This window comes from Hippocampus zosterae, chromosome 9 (genome assembly GCF_025434085.1).
Source record: "Hippocampus zosterae strain Florida chromosome 9, ASM2543408v3, whole genome shotgun sequence".
NCBI classification, from domain to species: Eukaryota; Metazoa; Chordata; class Actinopteri; order Syngnathiformes; family Syngnathidae; genus Hippocampus; species Hippocampus zosterae.
In genome coordinates, this window is record NC_067459.1 from 7,115,882 (window position 1) to 7,135,057 (window position 19,176).

General features: G+C 41.1%; 1 protein-coding gene across 2 annotated transcripts in view; it reads left to right on the forward strand.

The window, feature by feature from the left end:
• The first annotated feature begins 9,792 nt into the window (after positions 1 to 9,792).
• Positions 9,793 to 19,176, forward strand: part of tafa3a (TAFA chemokine like family member 3a) — a 128,377-nt gene continuing 118,993 nt past the window's right edge. Inside the window, exons 1-2 of one of the 2 annotated variants that reach the window (XM_052075328.1) lie at positions 9,793 to 10,026; positions 10,294 to 10,422. The gene's annotated coding sequence lies outside the window, so the exon portion shown is untranslated. Of the gene's footprint in view, positions 10,423 to 19,176 lie in introns of both variants that reach the window. The other variant, XM_052075327.1, reaches the window with a different exon arrangement.

The following is a 19,176-nucleotide window of genomic DNA, read 5'->3' on the forward strand; positions in this document are numbered from 1 at the left end:
CATTGTCTTGTTGAAATAAGCAGGGGCGTCCATGAAATAGACGTTGCTAGGATGGCAACACGTGATTTTCCATACCCTGTTTATACCTTTCAGTATTAATGGTGCCTTCACAGAAGTGCAATTTACCCATGCCATTGACATTAACGCAGCCGCATAATATCACAGATGCTGGCTTTTGGACTTTGTGTACAGTCTGGATGGCTCTTTTCCGCTCTGACCCTGAGGACACGGCATCCACAATTTCCAAAATCATTTTGTGGACTCACTAGACCACAGAACACTTTTCCACTTTGCATCAGTCCATCTTAAATGAGCTCAGACGCAGAGAAGACAGCAGTGTTTCTAGCTGTTGTTGATAAATGGCTTTTTCTTTGCATGGTAGAGTTTTAAGTTGCACCTCCGGATGTAGTGCCGAGCTGCATTTACTAACGTTGGTTTTCTGAAGCGTTCCTGAGTGTATCCTTTACGAATTGATATTGTTTTTGGATGCAGTGCCGCCTGAAGGATTGATGGTGATGGACATTCAATGTTGATTTTCCGACTTGCTCCTTGCATGCAGTGATTTCTCCAGATTCTCTGAACCTTTTGAGGATATTATGGATAGTAGGTGATGAAATCCCTACATTCCTTGCAATTCTACACTGAGGAACATTGTCCTTAAACTGTTTGCGTATTTTCTCGCACGGGTTTTCACAAAGTGGTGAACCTCGCCCCATCTTTGCTTCGGAATGACTGAATAATTCCATAAAGCTCCTCTTTCATACCGAGTTTTGCCACCTTTACCCACCTGTTCCCAGTTAGCCTGTTCACCCCGTGGGATGTTCCAAACAAGTATTTGGTAAGCATTCCTCAATTTTGCTTTTTGCCATCTGTCCCAACTTTTTTGGAAAATGTTGCAATCAAGAACTTCTAAGTTAATGATTACATGCTTCAAACAATAAAGTTTGTCAATTTGAACATTAAAATATCTCGTCTTTGTGGGGTATTCAATTACATATATGTTGAACATGATTTGTAAATCTTTATATTCAGTTTTTATTTGATTGAACTGGTGTCCCAATTTGTTCTGGCAAGACTGTTCACTAGAGGGGATGATTGACAATCCAGACGTACGACCTTAGCAGGCGAGATCCTTAAAACCCAAATGTGAAGTAAAGTTGGCCAACCATGTTTTTGAGTAATATCAATGGCTGAATAATTATAAGCATATTGCCTTTTTTTTTTAAACGCAACACTTCCAGATTCTTTGTTTAACCCTTAGCAACGCCCTTGACAATGAGGGTAATGAGGTCCATAAACATTGAGACATTGACAATTATTCTTGGCTCTAAGCTCCACCACAATCCATTTAAAATGAAACACGCCCCAAATTCATTGGAATTGGGTTTGTAGATTTCACAATCAGATCGTTATTTATCTAAAATATGGTTTTATCATTGTGTTTGTTTTTTGCAAATTCTACTGACAGCTATTTTTAATATTTTGGTTACCCATATATTACATAGCGACGCTAATGTTCATTTGAGTCTTCATAACAACTGATTCAATGTCAAAGAATAACCGAACGAGTCTTTATCTGAAGCCACTGTCCACCCCTCATCTTATCTTTTACATTGATATCAGCTCATGTGCACGTTAATTATTCAACTATTTGATTGTAATGCAAGGGACTGTTGTTATTGTGACGCCATCTGTCATTGGCCACATTAGGCCCATTCAAGCTAATTTGATTTTGATTAAAATACAATTTATGTACTTTCACTTATTTTTTAATTTCTTTCGAAAGAAATAGATTTGAATTGAGTTATTTTATGTTTTTGTTTAATTCGCAGTAATAGTATGTGTATTTTCGCAACCCAACATTGTTCAGCTGGGGGGTGGGGGGCGGGGCTGCCACAGTGAAAGGGACAACAGTCCAAGATTGAGCTTGCACTTTTGAAGTTTGTCCTCTAGATGACGGCCAAGTACTGCAAGATGAAGCGGGGTGCGTTGACGCTGCTTCCAAATGAAGCGCTCGCTTATTTGATACAATGTATGCATTACTTATAACGATAGCTGCCGCGGTTTAAAGACTTTAGTGATTGTAATAAATACTCTAGTGTTGTAACAGTAAAATAGCAACACGATGCTATCGTGGTTAACATGGATGCCACACAGTCAACACATTCCGCGTTCCAATTCCGTCCGAGGCCCCCTTGTGTGGCGTTTGCATCTTCTCTTCTCCTTGTAGTCATCTTCTGTTTCATCCTCTTCATCGCAGCCATCCTCCTGAATGCCAGTCTTCTTCTTCAGCTTCTTTGTAGTCATCACCTTTGTTGTCGTCTCCTGCTCCGTCGTCTTTGTCATCGTCATCTGCTTCTCTTCGTCTTCATCTTCGTTATTCAGCGTCGTCATCTCTGTTGCCTGTGTCCTCGTCTTTGCCGCTGTCTGTAGTGGTGTCTTTCCTGTCGTCATTCTCGTCTTCTGCATTTTTGTCAGCTTCTCATTGTCTTCATAGTTTGTATTTGTCTCTTTGTCACTTAGGTCGACTAATTGGCAAATATGATGAACTTATTTAGTCAATTTCTTCATTGTCATCTTCTCCGTCATCTTCCTCATGTTCTGTGTCGTCTCTTCTGTCTTCTTCATCATCTATTCTACATTTTTGTGGTCTAAATCATCTGCCTTTTTCTTTGTCATCGTCAATTTTGGCTTCTTCATTGCCATCGTGGTTGCCCTTGTCATCTGCGTCAATGTCTGCTCAGTCTTTTTCAGCTTCTTCACAGTTGTCCTGGTTGTTGACGTAGATATCATGTTTGTCATCATTTTCTTTGTGGTCATCTTCCACTCCATCTTCTTTGTTGCTTCATTGACTTCTTCAGTTTGTCTTCATATTCTTGACCTTTGTTAGTCTTCTCTATTTCCACCTGCATTGCTGTCATCTTCTTCGTAGTCATGTTAAGCTTTGTCTTTATTTGCTTTGTCATTGTCTCCGTCTCGGTCGTTGTCTTCTGTGTTTTTTTTTTGTCGTCCTCAGCTTCTTCCTCTTCTTCTTCATCGGCATTGCTGTCTTTGACAATGTTGGTTTAGTCGTCTTCTTTGTTATCTTCTTCATTGTTGATTCATTGTTGTCTTTTCGTATTAACATCTTCTGTCATATTCTTCTTGTGCTTTGTTGTTGTATCTCCTCTTCTCCATCTAAAGCTGACACGATTTGTGATGGCTTTTGTAGTTTGTAGTATTTGTACACTGTTGTCCATCACCTAACTCAACCTCAGCCTGAAACGACACGGTTCCCTTTGTCTGAACTCGCCTTTGATTACAGCTGTCCACCCTCTTAAGAGAGCGGGCCAAGATGGCTTCTCCTTTTCGGGCGGGCTCTTGATAAAAACCCATTAACAGCTCTTGCGGGACAGAGGTCGGCAAAAGAGGCAGTGTGCACGCAGAGCCATAAAGCCTTGATGTAGCGGCCTCTTGCCGAGTGTCTGCAGCGGAGGAAGAATAACTGTCCCGGCGGCCTGTGGACCTGTTCGACTAACGGGGGGCATTAAGCGCAGCTTCTTCTGCATTATTGATGGCTTGCTCCATTCCTGAGGCCATTATGCTTCCTATTTTCCCTCTTACCGTAGCCTGCCTCCCGTTCCACATGTCTCTAGACACACTTTGGCAACAATGAAGGTAAGCGAGGGTTCAGAGGGAGACTTAGAACAGCTCCCTACAGTGTGCTGTTATTTTAAGCAGAATCGCCACAATCAACATCACATCACATTTACCTGTGGATGAGGCAAAGTCATCACATATCGCAGCAAAATGAATGAAAACTGGCACTCGTACATTTTTACATACAATGTACAGATAATGATGAAGCTGAGGCAACAGGTGATCGCTTTTCCAGGCTCTAAAAGTTACTTTTTGGTAGAGCCTTAAAAAAGCTGAGTAAAAAGCAATGCAGCCCTAAATTACTTTTGTGCGCAAGGGCCAGGTGTGGTTTTTAAAGGGATACTTCACATATGTACGCTACTTGTAGCAGTAAAAACTTAATAGAGCATTCAGTCGCTCAACGTTCCTGTTCAGTTATTACGGATTCACTCCTTTGCAGGTTTTTGATTTGTGACCAACTTCGATTTGCTCCCACATTCCAAAAACATGCATGGCAGGTTAATGGAACACTCTGGTCCCTAGGTGTGAGTCTGAAGGTGAACAGTTGCATGTCTATGTGCGCGATTAGCTGGCAACCCGCCTACTGCCCGAGGCCAGCAGGGATAGGCTCCAGCACACCCTGCGCCCCTTGTGAGGATAATCGGATTAGAAAATGGATGGATTTGTAATCTACTACCACCTTCATCCACAGGTACGTAGATCAGCTACACTCCCTCCAGTAGTACTTAGCCTTATTGCACTTCAAGGCCACCATAAGTAGTGCCGAGAAGGCGCAGCCACCAAGCACAGAGTCTCCTCCTTGATGAATGTTGTGGCCAAAAAAGCTGAAAAGGTCCACATCAAGTCCACACGACGTAACAACAAACACAAAGTGACAAAAGAAACACAAGAACAACAAAAAAAAGCAAGGCTCATGAGAACACTTGCTGACGGCTGCTACTACTCTGTGCTTGGTGGTTGCGCCTTCTCGGCAGCATGGGTATACCAGCACTGTTTTTGACTGGAGGAATGTCGGCGCCATTTGACTGTCGTTGCTGGACAGTCCCGGGGCGCTTGTGTCTTGCGCCTGTAATGGACAGCATTTTTCACAGCCCCGCTTTGTTCAGCGGAGAGATCGGTGCTGTTGAACGGTCTGCGGCTGGATGGATGGAGGTCTTGAGGAGCCGACGATGAGAAGAAAGGAGCGTTGGCGCGGAGTGCCGATGCGGATTTGGAGCTGGGAGTCGCGGCTTGGAGTTTGAAGCGGATTATGTGGGACAGGAGAAGTGAACTAATCTCTTTTCGTCAATGGACGCTACAGCTTCGTGTTTGCTTTCAAAACTTTGCTTGTAGCAAACGTGTGCACATTTTCAGCATGATGTCTCTGATCCACTGGTGAAAGGACACTTTGATCCTCTCCTCTTTCATCTATAACTGCTTCAGACAACAAAGTGTATGCAGAAAAGTGGTGAAGATTGCACGACTGTCTCTGTCCTATTTGTTGTCATGTGTTATTTTTGTTATTTTGACTTCAAAATGGCGCCGCGAGAGTGGCTGCCTTTCTAGCAGCTCCTATTTTTTTGTTGTTCTACTTCTTCCTTTCATAACTTTGCTGCTGTGAATCTGGAATTTCTCCATTGCGAGACTAATAAAGGTTTTCTTAATCTTAATCTTAATCTTAATCTTAATCTTAATATTCGTTCTTCTGTCTGTGTGTTGAAGAAGCCTCACATTTCTGTTGTGGCGTCCATCAATTTTCTATGGCATTTGCTGTAATTATGGTCGTGACTGATTGTGAGTATTCCATTAACCGACCATGCATGTTTTTGGAATGCCGGAATAAACCAAGAGTACCTGGAGGAAAACCATGCAGGGACAAGGAGAACATGCAAAACTCCACACAGGAATGCCAGAGCCGCAATCAAACCCTGTGAGGCAGACGTGCTAACCGGTCAACTACGGTGCTGCCTTCCAAATTGATCAATCTTTCATATTGATTTAGAATAAAAAATGTACATGCACATATGGTAAAGCCTCTCCATAGCTTCCACTAACATTGCAGCTCCTCCCCAACATGCAAAGATGTTCGTCGCTAAATTAAGCTTCATCACTTCAACATAGTGCACATGGGTACAATATGTTCCAGCATCTTAGCTGTGAAAAGGTTCCACAGTAAGAATACATGTATAGGTTAATCTGTTCAGAATTCATGAACACGGGTTGACAAAATCGAAGCAGATGTAATTTCAAGTGTTGTGAACACACCAAATGATTCAAACAGGATGGGTTCAGAGACCAAGGCTTTGCCTTTCCATTCCAACGCCAAAGTGACCACAGCTACCTCGTGAATCACCTTGGCTGCCACATCCATCATCGGAGCTCTCAAAACAAAAATACGAGCGCCGGCGGCTTCTGCTATCTGCGCTCGCACAGCTTGAGACTCCTGACCTCAAGGCCGACCTCATCCTGTCATATGATTTAATGAGCGCCGCCCGTGTCACAAACCACGGTGTCAGGGGGATGACGAGATGAGGCTGCACAATGCACCAAAGATTAATGAGGTCATCTGAGAGAGGAAGGAGGGAAATATGATGATCATGTAATGACGGACATAAATAGAATCCAGAGAGCAGCTTCCCTATTCATCGGCAATTATTGAGGTGTGTGGATTTAGAATCGCAGCCCAGCATTTGGGAAACTTTTATCACCTTGGAAAATTCTGGCTCACCCAGGTCAATGCAAATGACCTGACATTCTTTTTTATTCACACTCCCGGGATTTGTACCTTTGTGTTTCCAGTCAGGATGATTACCTTCCCGCAGGTTGTGAGCAACCAGTCAAAAGCAAATCCATACTTCAAAGTACGGTGTTCATGAATAATCTATTCTACTACCAGAGTGACACCTAGTAGAGTGCGGACTTAACAACTGTGACCTGTCCGTGGCGATGTCTGCTGGCGCCCATGGGTAAAAGGTTTCCCATGTTAAAGGATGAATCCATCATAAAATCCACTGTCCAGATCCATGTCAAAATCTTTTGTCAAATCAAATCCGTTGTTTAGGAGTAAAGATGGAAACAATCAAAGCGTGACCATGTTCGTGTTTTGTTTGGATGCAGTAACCAAGTGAAAATCGCGGCTCTTTCGTTTGATGGTGCACCAAATAAAAAGGTTTGTTCACTGATGCATGTCACACCCCTACTCAAAGTCAGAAGACGTCTATAAAATCGCTTCTGAAGTGTCCTGGTAATAATCCAAAAAACATAGCTGAATCTCGATGAAAAAAATGAATTAATTCAAAAAGTGCATCGTATCGCGCTTACACTGTTACTGTTACAGTTTCATTACAAAAATGGATGTTGTATTACTATGTTATCCAATAAAACTTTACATTACAACCAATAATACATATGACACAATATACTACTGTATGATGAAATCATCTTATGTTCCCAATGTGTACTTTACGTGATGAGCATTGTCACATCCTTAGGATTCGTTATGTCTCAATTCATTTTCCTGAGGCACAATAAACGTCATATCTTGCAGTGGGATGCATTACGATTCGTTAGGATGTACAGTATATTTACTCAATAAAACGTTATTTATCGAGCATTGTTTACACACACAAAAATACAACTCACAATGACATAATGACCCGAGGCTGGTTGCAGAGATGTTCTTACTGCTTGCTACTGTATATGTTTCGATATGTTATTGCATGTTATGATGTGGTTCATTAAGTGATGTGATGTTACAGTAAGTTATGATTTTATATACAATAAAGAGGTACGATATATTACATTATGTCACAAAATTATGCAGTATGATTTATCATGAGGTATCATATACAGTACAACACATTCCGATTCATTTTGGGGTGACATATGACTATGTTACTACACTACGCGACTATATGATACAAAGCGATAAGGAAGTGTTGGATTATCCTGTAAAAACATTAAGGAAATGTAACAATGAGATAAGACTTCAACAAAGTTAAGAGAGGAAGCGACACAGTAAGATTAATTGTTCCCTGAGGGTTTGGTGTGTTGAGCATATAGAAAGAAGCAAGTGCGTGAGAAATGGTAAATTGCAATGAAAAGAAAATTAGTGGAGGGAAGAGCTCCTGGCATTAATGCTGGAGGAAAGAAATGACTATGTAGCTTCCGCTGTGGAGCCTGCGTGGTCATGCCTAAGTCAGCAGTCAATACATGAAACAATACTTCGAAAACCATCTACTCCATATAAACTTCAATTATAAAATGATAACAATATCATTGCTAAGCCATCCCCAGCTTTAGCCACAAGGCTAAAGCTGGGAAACCCTACCCAAGCAAACTGGCCAGGTTAAAACATTTTCCCTCCCTTCTGATCCTGTCTTGAATGATGAGAAGTTGAATCCTGTGAATGTGAATGAATCCAGTTAGTTTACAGAATGATATGATAAGCAAGATTTTACAATGCATTATATGTTATGATGCGCATGTTCCGTATGAGTCGTCGTGTGGTAAACTGCGTTATACAGTACCGGTACATCATGGCGGTCACGATACGTTAAATGCTATGATATGATCAAATATGCTGTTACTTAATAGTATGATCCACTGAATTGTATTTGATTAGAATATGAGATGCAATGCTACCTTACGCTACGTCACAATATGTCATTTTCAGCATGACGTCTCTGATCCACTGGAGAAAGGACACTTTGATCCTCTCCTCTTTCATCTAGAACCTCTTCAGACAACAAAGTGTATGCAGAAAATTGGTGAAGATTGAACGACTGTCTGTGTCCTATGTGTTGTCTTGTGTTATTTTGGTTATTTTGACTTCAAAATGGCGCCGCGAGAGTGGCTGCCTTTCCAGCAGCTCCTATATTTTGTTGTTCTACTTCTTACTTTCATAACTTTGCTGCTGTGAATTGGGAATTTCTCCATTGTGAGACTAATAAAGGTTTTTCTTATCTTCTTATCTTATCTTATGATTTGTAAGTGCATTACAATAGGGAATGATGCATTATGAAGCATTACACTATGCAGTTACAGAAAAGTTTGTCACGTGGTAAGTGTGTTAATTAAATTTACAGCACTACACGTTACAAAGCATTACAATATGTTATATGTTACAATACAATATAATACTGTACGTTACATTATGAGGTACGATAAGTTATGTTAATTTTTCTTGCGTGCTATGTAATACTGTATGTTAGAAAGCATTTTTATACATTGCAATTTGCTTTAAGGTTTGTTGTTATGTTTCAATATACAGTATACAATACTTTACTTTGCTAATATTATAATAATAGTCCTCAACATTTTTTGACCTGAATTATTTTTTTTCCTTGCTCATCTCCTAGTATGCTGGCCACTTCTACTAATATTGCCAACATTCTCAGTTGAGGGGATCATGCAAAATTATGAATGTATTAAATTAAACTGGTCAAACAAATTTAGAATATTTTCTAATCAGAGATGCAAGAAAACTTTTGTCTATGATTTTTTTGGGTGCTGATTCTGAAGCTGCAATTGTTTTTTTCCCTTGAGCATCCGCCCATCCATCCATCCATCCATCCATCCATCCATTTTCAGATCCGTTTCTCCTCACAAGGGTTGTGGGGGGTGCTGGAGCCTCTCCCAGCTGTCTTCGGGCAGTAGACGGGGGACACCCTGAACTGGTTCCCAGCCACTTGCAGGTCACATCTAGACAAACAATCATCCACCCTCACGCCATGAGACAACTTAGAGTTAACCTGCCATGCATGTTTTTGGAATGTGTGACGACACAATAAAATAAATAATACTACGACTACTACTATTCCTTATCATAATAACAACAAGATATGTAGCATTTTTTTCTGGAATGTCATAACTATAAAGTACAATGCGTGGCATATTTGCATCAAAAATGATTTTGGGATACATCTCTGATTAAAATTGGTTGTTGACCAGTATTATTCATGAATGTTAAATATTTGGTTCCGTTTGCAGTGTTTTCTGAAAAAAACTGACTTGCTAGTATTTACACGCAGAATACAATAGCATAGCAATAAAGGTCAGGAAAGGTAAACGGGGGATACGATAGGCCCGCTCCAAATGTCGCTGCTGTGTCTCATAGTAACAAAGTGCTGTTTCACTCACCCAAGCAATGTGAAGATGTTGCCACCTTCTCCATCTCATCCTCGGCATCATTATTCAAGCTGGGTGAGGTCAATTCGTTTCTCTCCCTAAAGCCGGATCAGCAGATCGCCAGTGGGAGGCGCTACAGCACCGGCGCAAGCGTTTCCTGCTCCTCCGCGGCACCGAGCGGTCACTCCGGCGTCTCTCACCAGCCCTCGGACGCCGCCAATCCAAATCATCCTTCAGATCGGAGGAAGACGCAGCTCAAAGAAAATACAACTGCAAATGGTACGCAAGATGGAGGATTTTTGTTGTATAATCTGTTGAAAAAAAACAACGAGACAGACGGTAGAAAGCACGAGTGACGGCTCGGCTTCTGCGCTAGACGCTCGGAAGCAGCTGAAGATGAGAACTTGAAGAGCCTCAACTTTTATCGACTTTCAAGTCCACTCGCTGCCTCTCGTCTCCATCACACTTGTGCGGACCGGTGGATTGTTTGTGCGTGTCTGGAGAACACGACAATAAAACAAACTGAGTGCATCTTTTCATATTTAGGTTATGTTTTGTGGAGCCGAGGGGAAATTGTTTTTGCGCAAACAACAACAAGAAGATGTCTGGCTGGGCTTTTGGGTTGAAAATGGAGAATAAATGAAATCTCGGGATTAATTGACAGCACGACGACAGGTAAGATGCGTCTCACTTTGAAATCGAATGTATGAAGTTCATGCGTGTGCTATTTTGGAGGGATCACATTAAACAATGTAATTTAGTCTATATTACGATGTTGTCCACTCTTAATCACGATTCCAATAATGAGGATATGTTGCATGTGGTCTCGAAAGGTACAATTGTGCAGCATCTTTTCATTATTTTGGCTGCACGAAAAGGCTCCTCCGTCTTGCCTGCACAACATCCATGTTGAGTGGAGGATGCAGAGCACAAGTTGCTACGTGATCTTCAGATCAACAACGGCAGGAGCGTGATCCACCCCCCCACCCCCACCCTCCCTATTTACAGCTACATCTCTCATCATCTCAATAGCAAAGGCTACAGATACTTCTGTCAATCATGACATGATCCCACTTGTTCATCATCATGAAGCCATGCAGAGCTATAGTTGTTGCTCAGGGACCCTTCATGGGTTTGGAGGAGCAAGGAAAAAAACAACAAAAAACTTCAGCTCCACATTTGTCACAGTTAAGTGCGGCTTGCCATGGAAGAATTGAAAATGACCATACTGCGTCATTTAACGTGCTATCGCATAGAGTGGCTTCTTTCACGAATCCAGTGACCCCCCCCCCCCCTTCATCGTGAGAGCGACACCCACCCGCGAAGGGGGTAAGAGCTCTCTTGTAGAGACCATGTAAAAACTGCTCCCAAATGCTGCAAACACATTTAAAGCACACTTTATAAGCATATTTATTCACGTTACGATACATCACAATATGTTACGAGTTACATTGAAAAAGTGACACTATATTCAGTTACATTACAATAAGTGACATTAAAATATATTCCGATATATTGCAATGTGTTCTGATCAGGTTTTTACGATTCCATACTTATGATGAGTTAAGATGATGCTACATTCTGTTACCTCTGTGAGACGTTACGATGTATGTTACGATGTTACATGACGATATCTTTTGTTACAATACATTATGTTCCAATACATGATGATATTTTACATTATTAATGATGACATTTGTTACTTTTTTCTGATTCTTAAAAAAATGAGGTACACTATGCAGCGTTGTTACGTTACAATATGCTACATTACAATATACTATGGTATCTTACTATTAATAAGGGAAGATGTTGTTTTTTTGTTTTTTTTACGATGGGATATATCATGATTCATTATGAGGAATGATAAGTAATGTTCCGTTGAAATATGACATGTAATGGTGTCATGATGAGGTTTAAATTATGCTACAATAATAACCTATTTATATGAGGAGGCTTTAAACACATTCAGACCTATTAAAACATGTTTTAAACACCTTGCCAACACATTTAAACTCCCAAAACACATTGTAATCATAAAATGCAGTGAAAATACTGTATTGTCGTGTCAGGGTGTATGCACCTTTAAGAGACTTGGTGGGAGTGGGAGTGTGATGCTGGTTAATCTGTGTGAGTGTCTAGGTGTGAACTGTGGCTGACAACAGCTCCTAGTTGTGTGTGTTCATTGTGTCAATGAATGATCTGGCATTGATGTCCTGAATTATCTCCTGAAAAGTGCGTCGCTGATTGTGACTCTCCTTTCCCACATGAGAGGGCATTAAATGAGCCTAACGCAGTGAACCAACGCTATTTGTGAGGGACATGGAATGAGCTTTGCCACCAATTTTGATAATCTGAGATTAATTGGTTCATAAAAGCCACAATATGGTGGCAAAGCACTACCTTTGTCAAAATGAAGATCCTCAACTTGCTTAGAGATATTTGCTTCGCAGAAAGATGCCCCTTGATGGTAGCAAACACTACTTTTATTTCGATAAAACTCCTCAACTCACTTCCACAATGTTCTTTGGTACCAAGTTGCCGTAAAATGTCAGCAACACACTAGATTTGTCTAAATTAAGGTCCCCGACTCACTTCAAAATAGAACCTTTCATATATTCAGCAAATGTGCACATTTTACACGTCTCACCCAAAATCTATATGCAAACGGGAAACAGATATTAGCATGTTCTCAGTCACATTACAAAAACAAATTAGTCATTTGTTAAGTGAACACGTCGGCAATGTGACACACACAAAAGACGGAGATGTGGCAGTGGTTACCAATGTAAATATGATCCAATGTGTAGGGGTTCCTCTTTTATCATCTTATATCAGTGCTGCTCAATTATTTTCTGTCATGCCCCCCCTAGGAAGAAGAAAACATCTCACCTCCCGGCGCAACTATAAATAGTATCACTTGTCTAGAAAATTGTTATAAGTAGACCTCTGCATAACGCTGTATCCCTATTAACATACAGAATGAGAGAATAAAAAAAGAAAGACAGAATGACCAATTTACAACAAAGAATAGCTTTATTAACTGCAACAGAAAATATTTAAAGTGCATCTGAAAGTCAAGAATAAAATTAAATTCTTAATTAAACTACAAACATTTTTTGACCCGCCCTGTCAAACATACGATACTGAAAAATACAATTACATAAAATCAATAAATAACAAATGAAAAAATAACTGCCAACATTCCTCATCTTCCACCGTAGTCACAGTGAAGCCAAGCGCTAAATACACTTCGTCATATTTCCTCGTTTTAGCTTTCGTTTGTCTCTTTATCTCCGTCTCTCTCCGGCTGTCGACTTCGTGTCTACACTTCATCCTCATACTCTGTGCTGTGTGCAAGGTGCACATACTCAGTGCAAACACAACACCGAGCGAATGCTCCCTGCGCACACCCTGCCAATGAGAGCGCCACTGCCCCCTAATGTAAGTGGAGATGCAATTGCACTTTATTCTAGGACTAAAAACGGGGTGGGGGTGCCCTACTATTTGATTAGCACTGTCTTATATTGACAGAGGAGCAATGGAATTGTTGTGGGAAAATGAGACGACGCCTTTCTTTCTCTTCACTTCATGAAGATGTCAAGTAAAGATGTCACATATCGGAGACGTCTACAAAAGATAACGTCACACATTTGCAGCGCGTGATAAATGAACATATTGTGTGTTCTTTTTATTATCATACTGTATGCAGTACGTTTACGATATCCAGGTCAAGCGGAAAGCTTAGATTTTAAATCTGTGCTTTCATATCACTTGTACTGCCTCAAACTTACAGTTTGGTGAAAGGTTTATTACTCAATAAATATTGAAAGTAATATAGAATTATTATTATTATTATTATTAATTAATCTACCATACAGGGACAAAGATAATACTGATGTTGATTATTTTATCACCAATGGTTCTTAGTGTTTTTGGTTTTGCAAATAATTTCCTACACTACCGGTAATCGTTACTTCATATACATGAATTTGCTTTATAACTGCTCATTTTAGGTCAGTTTTTAATTCCCACGAAAATCTAAATCAGCTTTCAAGCCGCGGAATGAAGATTGGCTCTCCACTGAATCAATTCGTTTTCTCTGTAGATTCCTCGGGACGAGTTATTGACCAATCCTAAGTGTTGAAAATGACTGGCTCTCTTTCATGATCAACATGAATGGTGTTAGTTTTTTTTTTTTTTGCTGTGGGTTACCTGAAAAGTGATGGTTTCGATGCAAGGGTGCAAGTTGACAACTGTTGTGCGATCAGCTGTTTTTTTCCCCTTCCTCTCAGCAGCCTGTCCTCTCTACCTCTCCCCTCAATTAGCGCTATCATCGCATTTCATCCTGCGGAGAGCGCATGGTAATAACCTTACAGGCCTATTGCGGGCTGATGCAATTCAGCGGTGATTAATTGAAGTCTCCTCGGAGAGTCCGAGGAGGCGTAGATCTTTCCCTTTCTCCCCGCACTCCACCGCGCCACCCCTTGGTTGACAGGAGAGCTATTATATTGTTTTATAGATCACCATCAGTAGCCCTTGAAGCTGCCTGCAGCCTACTGTTGTCCTGTAGGCTTTTATTGTGCAGCATTATTGGTCGGAGTTGCTGACAGGCAGAGCAAAGGCCACCCTGAGATTAGTGTAGATGGTGGCTGAGTGACAGCTAGTGAGTGACAATGAGGAGCTGCAATCGGGTTGTCTAGTTATACTTCAGTGTGAGTATCGTAGTGTGAGCAGTGGCCTAAAGCAGTTCCTTGCCAATGCTCTCTTTTTGGATTTGTTAGTTTGACTTCTTTATCAGCACCAGTGACTTTGAGAGGGCATTATTGTATCTTAACTGCCAGGTTTAGAGAACGTTTTCTGCTCTTTCAAGACCAACAGAATATTCTGTACTATGACGATATAAGCACCAAATCTACCCCCTTCCTTTTTTGGGGGCCGTGTGGGTTGCTTAGCATTCCTCATTCACTCCATGAACTATATAATCTTTTCTCACACACGTCCTACTTACCACAACACATACTCTATTTAAAACATCCACAGGATTGGGAGGGTTACTTTTAAAATCTGTTCTGGTACAGTTACTAGTCACCTATTTAAAAAAATGTGCTTAGTGATGCAGCCAGCTCGTTGCTCTGCATCCCCCCCCCCCCCCCCCCCTAGACGCATAATTTTCCCGCGGGACGCACAGTTCCAAATAATGTGCGTTTTTGGGACGCAAGGAAATTTCTCAGTCAAAACAAAAACAAAAAACCTACGGTAAATATTTTTTCCCAGCAACGATCGCAGTTTGACCATCGCCGCCATTGTTGTTTTGATCTCGCGTTCAGTAATCTCGCGTGACGAGATTTCCGTTCTCACGAGACGAGATTGGCGAGATCGGCCTTCACCTTGCAGGAAGCAGATGATTGCCAAGTTGTGTAACATGAAAACAAGTGTTGCGAAAGTTTATTGTGGAGATATCACAGAGGAAGCAGCTAAAGTTGGAAGAAGTAGACTATTTAATAATTCAAAATTTGGGATTCTCTAAATGCATAATGTCACTCATACTTTTCTGATCAGCTAATCCCTGGGACTCGCAGGGCTCAAACTGTAAAATTGTAATTGTAACTGTAATGTACATCATATTACTGTAACTGAATATGCTAATGAAGATAAAATAAAAATGAATATTGCTACAGTATGAATTTGTGGGACCGGACTGGCTTGCAAAGAGTGAAAATCCATAGATCAGTGATTCTCAATGTGAGACTGCTGGGGCACATTAGTGAAGGAGCTCTTGCGTGCCACGAGAAATGATCACATTTCACTTAATTGGCCAAGGATTATTTATTATTAATAACATATAACCTATCTTTGTTCATATCTATGCCAGTGACAGAGAGAGAGAGAGACAGAGCAAATAAATGATCTTCTATTAGATGAAAAGTATATAATTGACGTGGATCAACTTGAGTGACATTATTGATTGGTGCTGCGCCATGATATTTACTTGACCATACGAAATAATATGTGCCTTGGCTCAATCAAGGTTAGAAATCACTGAAATAGATAGATAGATAGATAGATAGATAGATAGATAGATAGATAGATAGATAGATAGATAGATAGATAGATAGATAGATAGATAGATAGATAGATAGATAGATAGATAGATAGATAGATAGATAGATAGATAGATAGATAGATAGATAGAAGTAAAATTGATTAGAAAGTTGTTGTTATAATGTGTGGTATTGTAAAAGGAGGACAAATTATGTTTATGAAGGCAACTTTTGCAGCGGTATTTCAAAATCTGACTCCCCACAACGCAAACACACACACACACACACACACAATCACACACGCACAAATCGTAATTATGATATGGCGCCGGTGACGGTCCGTGACATCATCCCACAATGCCACTTTTAATCCCCCATGCCAAGTTGAGCTGTTTTTATTGTTAATATGATTTAAAAAATGTAAATCTGTGACTGATTTGTGATGCAAGGTGAAACTTAATTAGGTGCAGAGGGCAAGCGCTCAGTTCCATCATAGCAGGACTCTGGCAGCTCAAACATTTCTTTGGAAATGTTAAAATAAATTGGTCCTTCAATGAGTATATTGCTAAGACTGAATAGTGGTCACCACTTCCTCCCTTCCTTTGTGTGAGGAGGACGCAACATGGCCCTCCGCGATCGTGCGTTTCACCCGTTTGCCCTCTGGAACAACGTGCGGAATGACTAGAGTTTACGGCGCCGCATTGAACTTCCCAACACTTGCGACAATGTATCCACTTGTTGCAATAAACAAGGGCGCCACTCTGTTTGCGTGGGAAATGTAATTTGTAATAATTCAGTTTTTAATACATTTACCTGTAATCTGCTTGTTTTTTTTCTGTACCTGTAACCAAATACAATTGCATCTTTTTTTGTATTCTGAAGCTGTAATGCCAGTCTTGTCCCAATATACCTCGTTGACGTTTTCACCCCTATAACGTTCCAAAGTCTTGATTTCACATAATTCATTTTCCAGTTGCCAATTTTGCTTACAACGAACACTTTTATAACGTGAAATTCATTGGAACGACCAGTTTTCCCCACAAAAGAGTGAAAACGGTTTCGTTGCAACGAACCGTGGGAAGTTAACTGCCGACAAGACCTTGCTTAGAAACAAAATGCATAACGCCAGATTCCCCTCTGTTGCTTAGCAACACTACTGTTCGGCTCGGTATATTGCTGTACTTTCTGCCGTAACTCATGGAGTCACGACATGGTCCTGAGCACATGGTCTGGAATATACACATGATGAAACAACGGTGGCAGTAAACAGCTGGATTGCAGATGATGAAAAAAAAACATCCATGGCAGCGAATGAGCCCATGCCTACATTTTTTTTCCGCCTTCAGTTCACTCAAGAGTCCGTGTCTCTGAAACTTGCTTTGACTTAAATTGCTCGTCACACAAAGCTTAAAAATCAACAAAGCAACTTCTAATTTTTCAAACTGTGGTGCCCGCTTCATGTCGGGGTAAATCAAGGTACTGCTGCACATTAAAAAGAAGACCCTTAAGACATCACCAGTATGGGTAAATAAAAGGCTAGCAATAGAAATTGGACTATTCCAGATATAATTAACAGTTTGAGGAAATTTTGTGTGGAAAAAAAAGTTTTGTAATTTGACAAGCTGGTTGAGCGCACCTGTACTCTCACAATGACAGCAATCTATCGAGGTTACATATTTTCAGTCAGTGAAAGACAACTCCAGCAACGACAATCAGCATTCAGAGAGAAAAAATAACAACCAGAGAATTGCAATTTTCACTTTTTCACGAAGCAACCATGGCGCTACATGCAGGTGCTATCGGCAGGCGGGCCGGAGCTTCTGCGAGCCTGCTTGAAATGCATGAGCCACCGGGTGATTTGCAGAAGGGGAAGAGGAGAACGGTGAGGATGAAGAGGTTCGTCTGGAGTTTTTAAGGAGTCACCGAAGGCTGTATTTGTGTTCTCCGGCGGCTTGCCGCTTGCACTGTCAGATCAATACCGTGTCACATGGGCGTGTGTGTGTGTGTGTGTGTGTGTGTGTGTTGGTGAGCATTAGACTAAAACTGTCAGATCAGTACCGTGTCACATGGGCGTGTGTGTGTGTGTGTGTGTGTGTGTTGGTGAGCATTAGACTAAAACAATGCATGCATCGACTTTATCACCTTAAGTGAAGAAAAGTCAATTGGTTTCAGTCAAGGAGTCAAGAACCCTTGTCTATTCATTATTATATTTTTATTTTTTGTAGCTTCTTGCTTTACTTAAGGTAGATTCAACAGTGAGTTGAATAGTTTCTTGATGAAGAGGCATGTCTCAATACTCAATACATATTTGCCCATTTATTGAACTGAGCACAGCAACAGCAGGACAAGCTAAATGTCATCAACCCTCCCTCAACTGTATTTGTCATTCGAGCGAGAAGTTGTGCGCAATAAAAAGTTGGCGCAACTATTAATCTCAATGATCAGGCTCGATTTTGGAACATGCCGAGAATCTTTGCGTGGAAGTACGTTGATGGGCGAATATGTTTCGATAGCATTTTGTTTCACGTCTTCAGCTAGCGGCAGTTTTAAGGAAAAATTGGAAGGCCGACCGTTCGAACAAAGGCAGCGTTGTGGCACTTCCTGCGGACAACGAGGACACAGAGGAGGAGTTAGAAGGGGAGGAAGAACACATGGCGTGTTTTATTGATGCCATTTAAGGGGAGCACGTCCACAATGGGCCCGGCTGCTGTGAAGTGTAACCGCAGACAAAAAACATGAAGACAATAAACAAACAAATTGGTTTCTTGGAAGCCAGCAGTGTCCCGCTCGTTCACTCATGCAGCCTGATGTGGCAAGCTGTTTCTACCTCCTACCTCGGAGATTAGACTCAGGGAGGAAGGCACAACTCCATCTCTTATTTATTCAGCCTAATTTGCAGTGTGCATGTCTGCTGTTTGAGAGTGTGTGTGTGCGTGTGTGTGTGTGTGCGTGTGTGTGTGTGTGTGTGTGTGTGTGTGTCTGTGTGTGTGTGTGTGTGAGAGAGAGAGAGAGAGAGAGAGAGAGAGAGATAAAGAGAGAGAGTGCTGGACTGTCGCAGTGACTCTAAATGGTTGAGTTGTCTAAGGTGTCTATGGTCATGTACTTGCATTCTAAAACAGCGGTCTCCATTACTTTTATTTATTGAGATGCCCTAAAATGCCACAAGATGGCACCAAATGTCCTGCCTGATAAGAAAGTAGTTATGAATTTGATATTAAGAGTCATATCAAAGAAGTGTTTTTTGAATACAATTCAATCCATCTTTACGTGTGTGGCGCATTCTCAAAAGCTGCAGCTGCAATGATGCATTTCAATTGAGAAACAGGCCAAGTGTCAGGTTCCGTTTTCGGCCAGCAGGTGGCAGGCGGTGCATTCTGGCTGCCTGCGC